Below are 9,734 nucleotides of genomic sequence, written 5' to 3' on the forward strand. Positions count from 1 at the left end.
TTATGTCATATTCTTCAAACGTAACCATGAACAAAATACATGTAATCACACCAGGCGAGATTGTTGTATCACGAATGGAATTATAGACCTGTGACGTCAGGTTTAGCAGTTTACTTGCTATTTATCATATGAGATACGGGATGAGATACCACACCCGACCATTCGTCATGTTCGTGTATCATGTAATATGACATCACAAGTCTATGAACCTGTACAAAATGCCACGATTGGTTTCGTTTCAGAGAATGGGCAATTCGAAACGTCAAGTAAACGTTTCAAATATACAGTGGCTGATTTAGACACCACAGACGAAAAGAATTTGTTTTTACAGACATACATATTTTCTTCGAGTGTTTTTTCATACTTACCTACGCAGGGTAACTGTGATCAATAAGACAGTTTACCCCAGGTTGAGGCCAAACCATTGCACTTCGGTTTCCAGGCTGAACCCTGCGATTCCCTCTAACGTTGGGAACTCGAGCGTACAATTTCTTTCTGTGGGGACTGCGTTCGCGCTATCCCCTGAAAATGATAACAAAAACAGACTCATATCTCTTCCTCTTCTTTTAGCTCTTTTTCTTCTGTGTTTTCTTCTTTTTATATTAGCCTCGTTCACTATTTCCTTCTTTCTTTCTTTTCTCTTTCTTTTATTCTTTCTTTTTTTTTTTCTTTCTTTTGTTCTTTCTTTCTTTCTTTTTTCTTTTTTTATTTTTTTTTTCTCTTCTCTTTCTTTCTTTCTTTCTTTCTTTCTTTCTTTCTTTCTTTCTTTCTTTCTTTCTTTCTTTCTTTCTTTCTTTCTTCCTTTCTTTCTTTCTTTCTTTCTTTCTTTCTTTTTCTTTCTTTTTCTTTCTTTCTTTCTTTCTTTTTTCCTATTTTCTTTCTTTCTTTCTTTCTTTCTTTCTTTCTTTCTTTCTTTCTTTCTTTCTTTCTTTCTTTCTTTCTTTCTTTCTTTCTTTCTTTCTTTCTTTCTTTCTTTCTTTCTTTCTTTCTTTCTTTCTTTCTTCCGTTCGCTCTTCCGTTCATTCTTCCTTTCCGTCTTTCTTTTTTGTTCACGGAGTGAACATTTCCCCCCACTTGAACCCATATCGCATATGCACAGTTTAATCCTTACATAGACCTACACTGTTTCTTGAATAGCTAATTGTAGCCCTGGTTAAGGGGTGGGGTATGAACGTTTGGACAGTATTTATCTTGGGACATTAGACATCAGACATATCGAATTGCATTCTGAATACGAAGAATGTCATTCTGATATCAAATAATTTTGATTTTTGAAATTCGCAATGTAATACACATTTTATGGCAAATCATTAAATATTGATATTTTTGATATTTAACAGTACTTGAAGTAAACTTTATAAATCTGATGATTTATACTTAAAGTGTATGTAGGTGGGATGAAAAGCCGACGATCAATTGAAAATTTTGACCTCATCGTATTGAAGATATGGATTTTTTTTCCCAAAACACCAAAAAAAATTAGGTCGTTTTGGGAAAAAATCCATATCTTCAATATGAAAGGTCAAAATTTTCAATTGACCGTCGGCTTTTCCTCCCTGCTACATACAATTTAAGAATATATCATTAGATTTATATAATTTACTTCGAGGACTGTTATATATCAAAAATTTGAAAAATATCAAATGTTTATAATTTGTCATAAAATTTGTATTATATTGTGATTTTCAAAAATGAAAATTATTTGATATCAGAAAGACATGCTTCGTATTCAGAATGCAATTCGATAGGTCTGAGGTGCTCTCATGTCCCACAAAAAATACTGTCGAAACGCAATAAACGCTCATTTTAGATCCCTTAAGAGGCTGGGAAATAACTCCTAATGTCTCATACCCAGGTTTGTATCCCTTTATCTAATCCTGCCCCACTGAAAAGGACTTTTTAGCACATCTTATCTTGTATTGAGACCATGGCAGCCAGGACTATTTTTTTTTTGCCTTTCTTCTAAGCATGTTTACTATTGGATTGAGCCATCACATGATTATAATAGGCTTTACTGATTGGTGGGTAAGGTCAATTCTATTGTTACCTAGCCGGGGCTCTGCCGGGGCTCTCCCGGCTAGTTATATACCTAGCCGGGGCTCTGCCGGGGCTCTCCCGGCTAGGGTTTGTTTTCCTAATCGGTCAACAAATTCTGGCAACAAAAGACACATTTTTTGCTCCAGCTCAGACATGCTTCGACCGATTTTGACCTAACTTGGTCATAACCATCATTGACCACGACCATACATGTCACGTGACTTTGAATGGAAAAAGGTTACAGAGGGGTCAAATAGGCCATAAATGTGATTTGAGCTAAAAGTGCTTTTCCTCCTACATGCAACATCCTACAATGACGTCACTTGCACATAAGCATCTGCTATATCCACTGTTTATAGGGTGCACACAGAATTGGGGTCAAAGGTCATTAAGGGGGAATTACCGGTATAAAACCAAATACCTGTAAAATGCTTCTTGTGCCACAGATTACATAGTACAATATATTACTTCCACATATAGCATCGGCTATACCAAGTGTCTAAAGCTTGTACACCGAATTGGGGTTAAAGTTCATTAAGGGGTCATTTCCGGTACAAGTCTAAAAAAGCTTCAAAAATTTGTATCTGCTACATGCAGCATAGTACGTTGATGCCATTTGCACTGATGCATGGCCCATTGACCAGTGTTTGGGGAGAAATTTTAATTTTTTTAATAGCCACTCGTTAAAGTGCATATTTGAAGTACTAGTAATTAAGCCATTTTTGCTAACATTTAGACACCTCCGGACACCTTGTAGATATGAAGCACAGCTGGCTATTGCTGGAGATCATCCCTGACACCTGTATACTTGGGTAATCACAGCCACAAAGTGCAATTTAAGGTGTGTTCAGACATGGGGTATAGTATTCAACTCGAGCAAATGGGCAGGCCTATTTACCTTGAGTAAAGTGCCCAGTTGGGGTAAGCTTGTGATGAATGTTGAGTTTGTGCATGTCTGGACATATTTAGCTTCCCTTTGCAATTCCAAAGCTGAGTGGGGCAAAATTGGAGGATTTCTACATGTAGTAGTGTGGACATAGGAATAAGGAATCACAATTCTCAAGGATTCTATCCTGTCTGAACATGATTGGATGTCGGCGAGTGGGTAATAATTCATTTCTGGATACACATTTTTTGGCCACATAGATATATTTATATGTTTCTTTGGCCAAAAAGATATAATGATCTGTTTCCCATTATAATATGAATACGGAAAAATAAAGTCCTTAACTGGTGGTGGTGGTGGTGGTGGTGTGTGTGGTGGTGGTGGTGGTGGTGGAGGGGGGTGATAATCCCGTTGGGTAGTATGAAGCCATGAAGGTCATCTGAGGTAAAAGGTCAGGTCAAATTCAGGGTTGCTCCAATGGGGCTGTAACTCGGGGGGGATGAAACATGACGCTTCACATGCCCCCTCAATTAGAATGGAACAGTGTTTCCATAAGGCATGTCTATAGTATAGATCTCAATTCTTAGAACATGTAGGCCTATAGTATAATATAATCAATGTTTAATAATACAATATTGATGAACATATCAATAGGCCTGTATTATCAGTGGAAGCAGTCCATAGAGTTAGAGTTCTCAATGTGAGATAGATGATCCCTGAAAGGTGTAGTTTACCATTGACAGTATTTTTTATTACAAACAGTTAAATATATTTGGAAAGTTAAAGTTCAGCTGTGTTGCCCTAGCAACACGAAATGATCACAAACATTTTGTAATATTAATCTTAATAGAGTTCAATAGGTCAGGTGGTGCATGTATATAGCTTTGAATTTTGGTCATTGTATACAGGATACAAGGCATGGTCACTAGATGTACAATACATTTGTACATTCATTGAATGACCTTTGAAGATTTGGGTCCAAAAACTCATACTCTGCAAACTTGAGGTCAGATTTTGCACTATGATTATTGGAATATGCCATTGGGATGAGGCTCTTGTGACCATAGTGTAAAAGAGTTTTGTTAGCAGCATCTTCCACTTGGAGTGAAGGATAATATTATTATGGAATATCACTGGAATATAGTTCATGTTGTAATCTCGGATCAACATGTTGCAGAAATTCTTGGACATAAGTAGGCATTGGCAGCTTGTCATTTTAAACAGTGCTCAGCATTATATAGTTCAGGTAAAAGCAGCATAGTTCCTAAACTGGAACGTATAGTAATTTCATCCAAATCTGAGTAAATACACATTAGGCTAAGTAAAAAATAAAACATGTTTCACGTCCGGGTTTTTGAAAAAAAGGAGGAAGAGGGGCTTTTATTTTCTATTTTTATCGCAAAATTGGTGTAAATACCCATACTTAGAGCTGTTTTAGCGTACAATCCGTACATACAATAATGCCTGGAAAAAGGAGGAGGCCCTTTTTTATTTGTTGTTCTGAGAGTTACACCCCCTCAAATGATCACAAAACCTTCCTAAAATGTTTCTTGTATCTTAACAAGGCTATAGAAAGCATCCCAACTTCCTAGACATATTTTTTGAAAAGTTATAACTGAATTTCAAAAAATAAAAATTTATTTGAGAAAACCTCAAAAAAGGAAGCGGGAGGGGACGTGAAACATGTTTATTTTTTTATTTGGCCTTATTCAAATGCAATTGCTATTTAGTGGGTCAGTTAACATAAGGAGTTGTGCATAATTATGTGTAGGCCTACCCCCGGGGTGGTGAATTCTCAAAGAGGTCTGCCAAAATTGCTTGCCCCCCTTTAGCCGTGCCAACAAATATTTGCTCCCCCTTTTAACATGCCAAAAAATCTTTGTTCCCCCCCCCCTTTACAGTTACACACTAAGATTTAGGGGAACCCAAATTTAAAACCTTAAATTGTCTTATCATATAATGCGAGTGCAGCGAGCAGGAAATTGTGCATATTTGAACGTGTTCCAAATGTTTAACTACACCTTTTTAGGGCGTAAATATAGAAATGGTGCCCAAAACATATGTGCCAAAAATCGCTTCCCCCCCCCTTTCGACCTGCCAAAAATCGCTTGTCCCCCCCCCCCCTTTCGAGCTGCCAAAAAATGCTTCCACCCTTTTGGCCTGCCAAAAAATCTTTGCCCCCTATAATTCACCACCCGGGGGTATACAAAATTATTGCACCACCCCTAAGTAAAGCCCGATTTACCATTAGAAAAATTATCAGACTATAATTATATTAATCTTACTATCTTACTATAATTCACCAGAATCTGTCTGTTTGTGTGTTTGTCTGTCTGTTTGTCTGTCCGCCTGTTTTCTCGGAGACTGGGGTCGCACGTTCCTCAAACTTGGTGGGTGGGTGCAGCTTGGTATGAGGAAGAACGAGTTTATATTGGTTAGTGGGTCAAGGTCACCCAAGGTCATCCAGGGGTCAAATTAGTAAAAACTGTTTTTCTAGGGGGGTTGGGGGTCGCACGTTCCTCAAACTTGACGGGTGGGTGCGTCTTGACCCGGGACAGAACGAGTTTGTATTGGTTAGTGGGTCAAGGTCACCAGAGGTCATCTAGGGGTCAAATTAGTAAAAACTGTCATATGGGCATGAAACTTGGTGGGTAGGTCATCTTGAACTAAGACAGAACAAGTTTGTATTGATTAGTGGGTCAAGGTCACCCAGGGGTCATCTGAGGTCAAATTAGTAAAAACTGTTTTCCGCCTATTTTCTCGGAGACTAGGGTCGCACGTTCCTCAAACTTGGTGGGTGGGTGCATCTGGACCTCAGACAGAACAAGTTTGTTTCAGTTAGTGGGCCAAGATCACCCAAGGTCATCCAGGGGTCATCTGAGATCATATTAGTAACAACTATCGTATGGGCATGAAACTTGGTGGGTACAGTCAACTTTTATAGTCAAATTTTGGAAGGTCATTTTGGGGTCATCCAGGGGTCATCTGAGGTCAAATTAGTAAAAAAATGTTGTATGCGCATGAAACTTGGTGGGTACAGTCAACTTTTAGAGTCAAATTTTTGGAAGGCCATTTTGGGGTCATCCAAGGTCAAATTACTAAAAACTGTCATATGGGCATGAAACGTGGTGGGTACAGTCAACATTTAGAGCCAAATTTTGGAAGGTCATTTCGAGGTCACAAAGGGTCATCTGAGGTCAAATTAGTAAAAACTGTCCTATAGGCATAAAACTAAGTGAGTACAGTCACCATCAGCCAGGTAATCGCGACAGCCGAGAACCGCCAAATACGGGTAACCGCCTAGTCTTACTATAATTCACCAGAATCTGTCTGTTTGTGTGTTTGTGTGTCTGTTTGTCTGTCCGCCTCTTTTCTCGGCGACTGGGGGTCGCGCGTTCCTCAAACTTGGTGGGTGGGTGCAGCTTGGTATGAGGAAGAACGAGTTTATATTGGTTAGTGGGTCAAGGTCACCCAAGGTCATCCAGGGGTCAAATTAGTTTTTCTTGGAGACTGGGGGTCGCACGTTGCTTAAACTTGACGGGTGGGTGCGTCTTGACCCGGGACAGAACAAGTTTGTATTAGTTAGTGGGTCAAGGTCACCAGAGGTCATCTAGGGGTCAAATTAGTAAAAACTGTCATATGGGCATGAAACTTGGTGGGTAGGTGCATCTTGACCTAGGACGGAACAAGTTTGTATTGATTAGTGGGTCAAGGTCACCCAGGGGTCATCTGAGGTCAAATTAGTAAAAACTGTTTTCCGCCTATTTTCTCGGAGACTAGGGGTCGCACGTTCCTCAAACTTGGTGGATGGGTGCATCTGGACCTCAGACAGAACAAGTTTGTTTCAGTTAGTGGGCCAAGATCACCCGAGGTCATCCAGGGGTCATCTGAGGTCAAATTAGTAAAACTATCGTATGGGCATGAAACTTGGTGGGTACAGTCAACTTTTAGAGTCAAATTTTGGACGGTCATTTTGGTGTCATCCGGGGTCACCCAGGGGTCATCTGAGGTCAAATTAGTAAAAAATGTCGTATGCGCATGAAACTTGGTGGGTACAGTCAACTTTTTATAGAATCAAATTTTTGGACGGTCATTTTGGGGTCATCTAAGGTCAACTTACTAAAAACTGTCGTATGGGCATGAAACGTGGTGGGTACAGTCAACATTTAGAGCCAAATTTTGGAAGGTCATTTCGAGGTCACAAGGGGTCATCTGAGGTAAAATTAGTAAAAACTGTCCTATGTGCATAACACTTGGTGAGTAGGCCTACAGTCACCATCAGCCAGGTAATCGCGACAGCCGAGAACCGCCAAATACGGGTAACCGCCTAGTAAACTATAATTCACCAGAATCTGTACATCTGTTTGTTTGTTTGTTTGTCTGTCTGTCCGCCTCTTTTCTCGGAGACCGGGGGTCGCACGTTCCTCAAACTTGGTGGGTGGGTGCAGCTTGGTATGAGGAAGAACGAGTTTATATTGGTTAGTAGGTCAAGGTCACTCAAGGTCATCCAGGGGTCAAATTAGTAAAAACTGTTTTTCTCGGAGACTGGGGGTCGCACGTTCCTCAAACTTGACGGGTGTGTGCGTCTTGACCCGGGACAGAACAAGTTTGTATTGGTTAGTGGGTCAAGGTCACCAGAGGTCATCTAGGGGTCAAATTAGTAAAAACTGTCATATGGGCATGAAACTTGGTGGGTAGGTGCATCTTGACCTAGGACAGAACAAGTTTGTATTGATTAGTGGTTCAAGGTCACCCAGGGGTCATCTGAGGTCAAATTAGTAAAAACTGTTTTCCGCCTATTTTCTCGGATACTAGGGGTCGCACGTTCCTCAAACTTGGTGGATGGGTGCATCTGGACCTCAGACAGAACGAGTTTGTTTCAGTTAGTGGGCCAAGATCACCTGAGGTCATCCAGAGGTCATCTGAGGTCAAATTAGTAAAAACTATCGTATGGGCATGAAACTTGGTGGGTACAGTAAACTTTTATAGTCAAATTTTTGGAAGGTCATTTTGGGGTCATCCGGGGTCACCCAGGGGTCATCTGAGGTCAAATTAGTAAAAAAATGTCGTATGCGCATGAAACTTGGTGGGCCCCAGTCACCTTTTAGAGTCAAATTTTTGGAAGGTCATTTTGGGGTCATCCAAGGTCAAATTACTAAAAACTGTCATATGGGCATGACACGTGGTGGGTACAGTCAACATTTAGAGCCAAATTTTGGAAGGTCATTTCGAGGTCACAAGGGGTCATCTGAGGTCAAATTAGTAAAAACTGTCCTATGGGCATAAAACTTGGTACAGTCACCTTTTAGAGTCAAATTTTTGGAAGGTCATTTTGGGGTCATCCAAGGTCAAATTACTAAAAACTGTCATATGGGCATGAAACGTGGTGGGTACAGTCAACATTTAACAGAACAAGTTTGTATTGGTTAGTGGGTCAAGGTCACCAGAGGTCATCTAGGGGTCAAATTAGTAAAACTGTCATATGGGCATGAAACTTGGTGGGTAGGTGCATCTTGACCTAGGACAGAACAAGTTTGTATTGATTAGTGGTTCAAGGTCACCCAGGGGTCATCTGAGGTCAAATTAGTAAAAACTGTTTTCCGCCTATTTTCTCGGATACTAGGGGTCGCACGTTCCTCAAACTTGGTGGATGGGTGCATCTGGACCTCAGACAGAACGAGTTTGTTTCAGTTAGTGGGCCAAGATCACCCGAGGTCATCCAGGGGTCATCTGAGGTCAAATTAGTAAAAACTATCGTATGGGCATGAAACTTGGTGGGTACAGTAAACTTTTATAGTCAAATTTTTGGAAGGTCATTTTGGGGTCATCCGGGGTCACCCAGGGGTCATCTGAGGTCAAATTAGTAAAAAAATGTCGTATGCGCATGAAACTTGGTGGGCCCCAGTCACCTTTTAGAGTCAAATTTTTGGAAGGTCATTTTGGGGTCATCCAAGGTCAAATTACTAAAAACTGTCATATGGGCATGACACGTGGTGGGTACAGTCGACATTTAGAGGCAAATTTTGGAAGGTCATTTCGAGGTCACAAGGGGTCATCTGAGGTCAAATTAGTAAAACTGTCCTATGGGCATAAAACTTGGTACAGTCACCTTTAGAGTCAAATTTTTTCAGGTTTTTTTGGGGTCATCCAAGGTCAAATTACTAAAAACTGTCATATGGGCATGAAACGTGGTGGGTACAGTCAACATTTAGAGCCAAATTTTGGAAGGTCATTTCGAGGTCACAAGGGGTCATCTGAGGCCAAATTAGTCAAAACTGTTCTATGGGCATAAAACTTGGTGAGTACAGTCACCATCAGCCAGGTAATCGCGACAGCCGAGAACCGCCAAATACGGGTAACCGCCTAGTCTTACTATAATTCACCAGAATCTGTATGTTTGTCTGTCCGCCTCTTTTCTCGGAGACCGGGGGTTGCACATTCCTCAAACTTGGTGGGTGGGTGCAGCTTGATATGAGGAAGAACGAGTTTATATTTTTGAAGGTCAAAGGTCAACGACGGGGTCAAGTCCAATTGAAGTCTAATTTCAAATCGCTCCTATGGAGCTCAAACTTGGTGGGTGTGTTGACCTTGGACTAATAAATAAAACTTTCCACGGTGACCTTTTCATCAGACCTACGGTTAAGAGGTCATAGGTCAAAAAATGGTAGACATTTCAAATTGCCCCTATGGAGCTCAAACTTGGTGGGTGGGTGGATCTTGGACTAACAAACAAAAGTCTCCATAGTGACCTTTTTGTCAGACCTACGGTTTAGAGGTCAAAAAAGGTAGAAATTTCAAATTGCCTCTATGG

The 9,734-nt window shown here is 40.5% G+C and overlaps 1 non-coding gene across 1 annotated transcript; it reads left to right on the plus strand.

The window, feature by feature from the left end:
• The first annotated feature begins 360 nt into the window (after positions 1 to 360).
• LOC140153830 (U1 spliceosomal RNA) lies at positions 361 to 524 on the plus strand. Its single transcript, XR_011859174.1, has one exon. It is a non-coding gene; the product is annotated as a U1 spliceosomal RNA (small nuclear RNA).
• Positions 525 to 9,734: the final 9,210 nt, after the last annotated feature.

The sequence above is a fragment of the Amphiura filiformis genome, chromosome 5, assembly GCF_039555335.1.
Source record: "Amphiura filiformis chromosome 5, Afil_fr2py, whole genome shotgun sequence".
Taxonomy (NCBI): Eukaryota; Metazoa; Echinodermata; class Ophiuroidea; order Amphilepidida; family Amphiuridae; genus Amphiura; species Amphiura filiformis.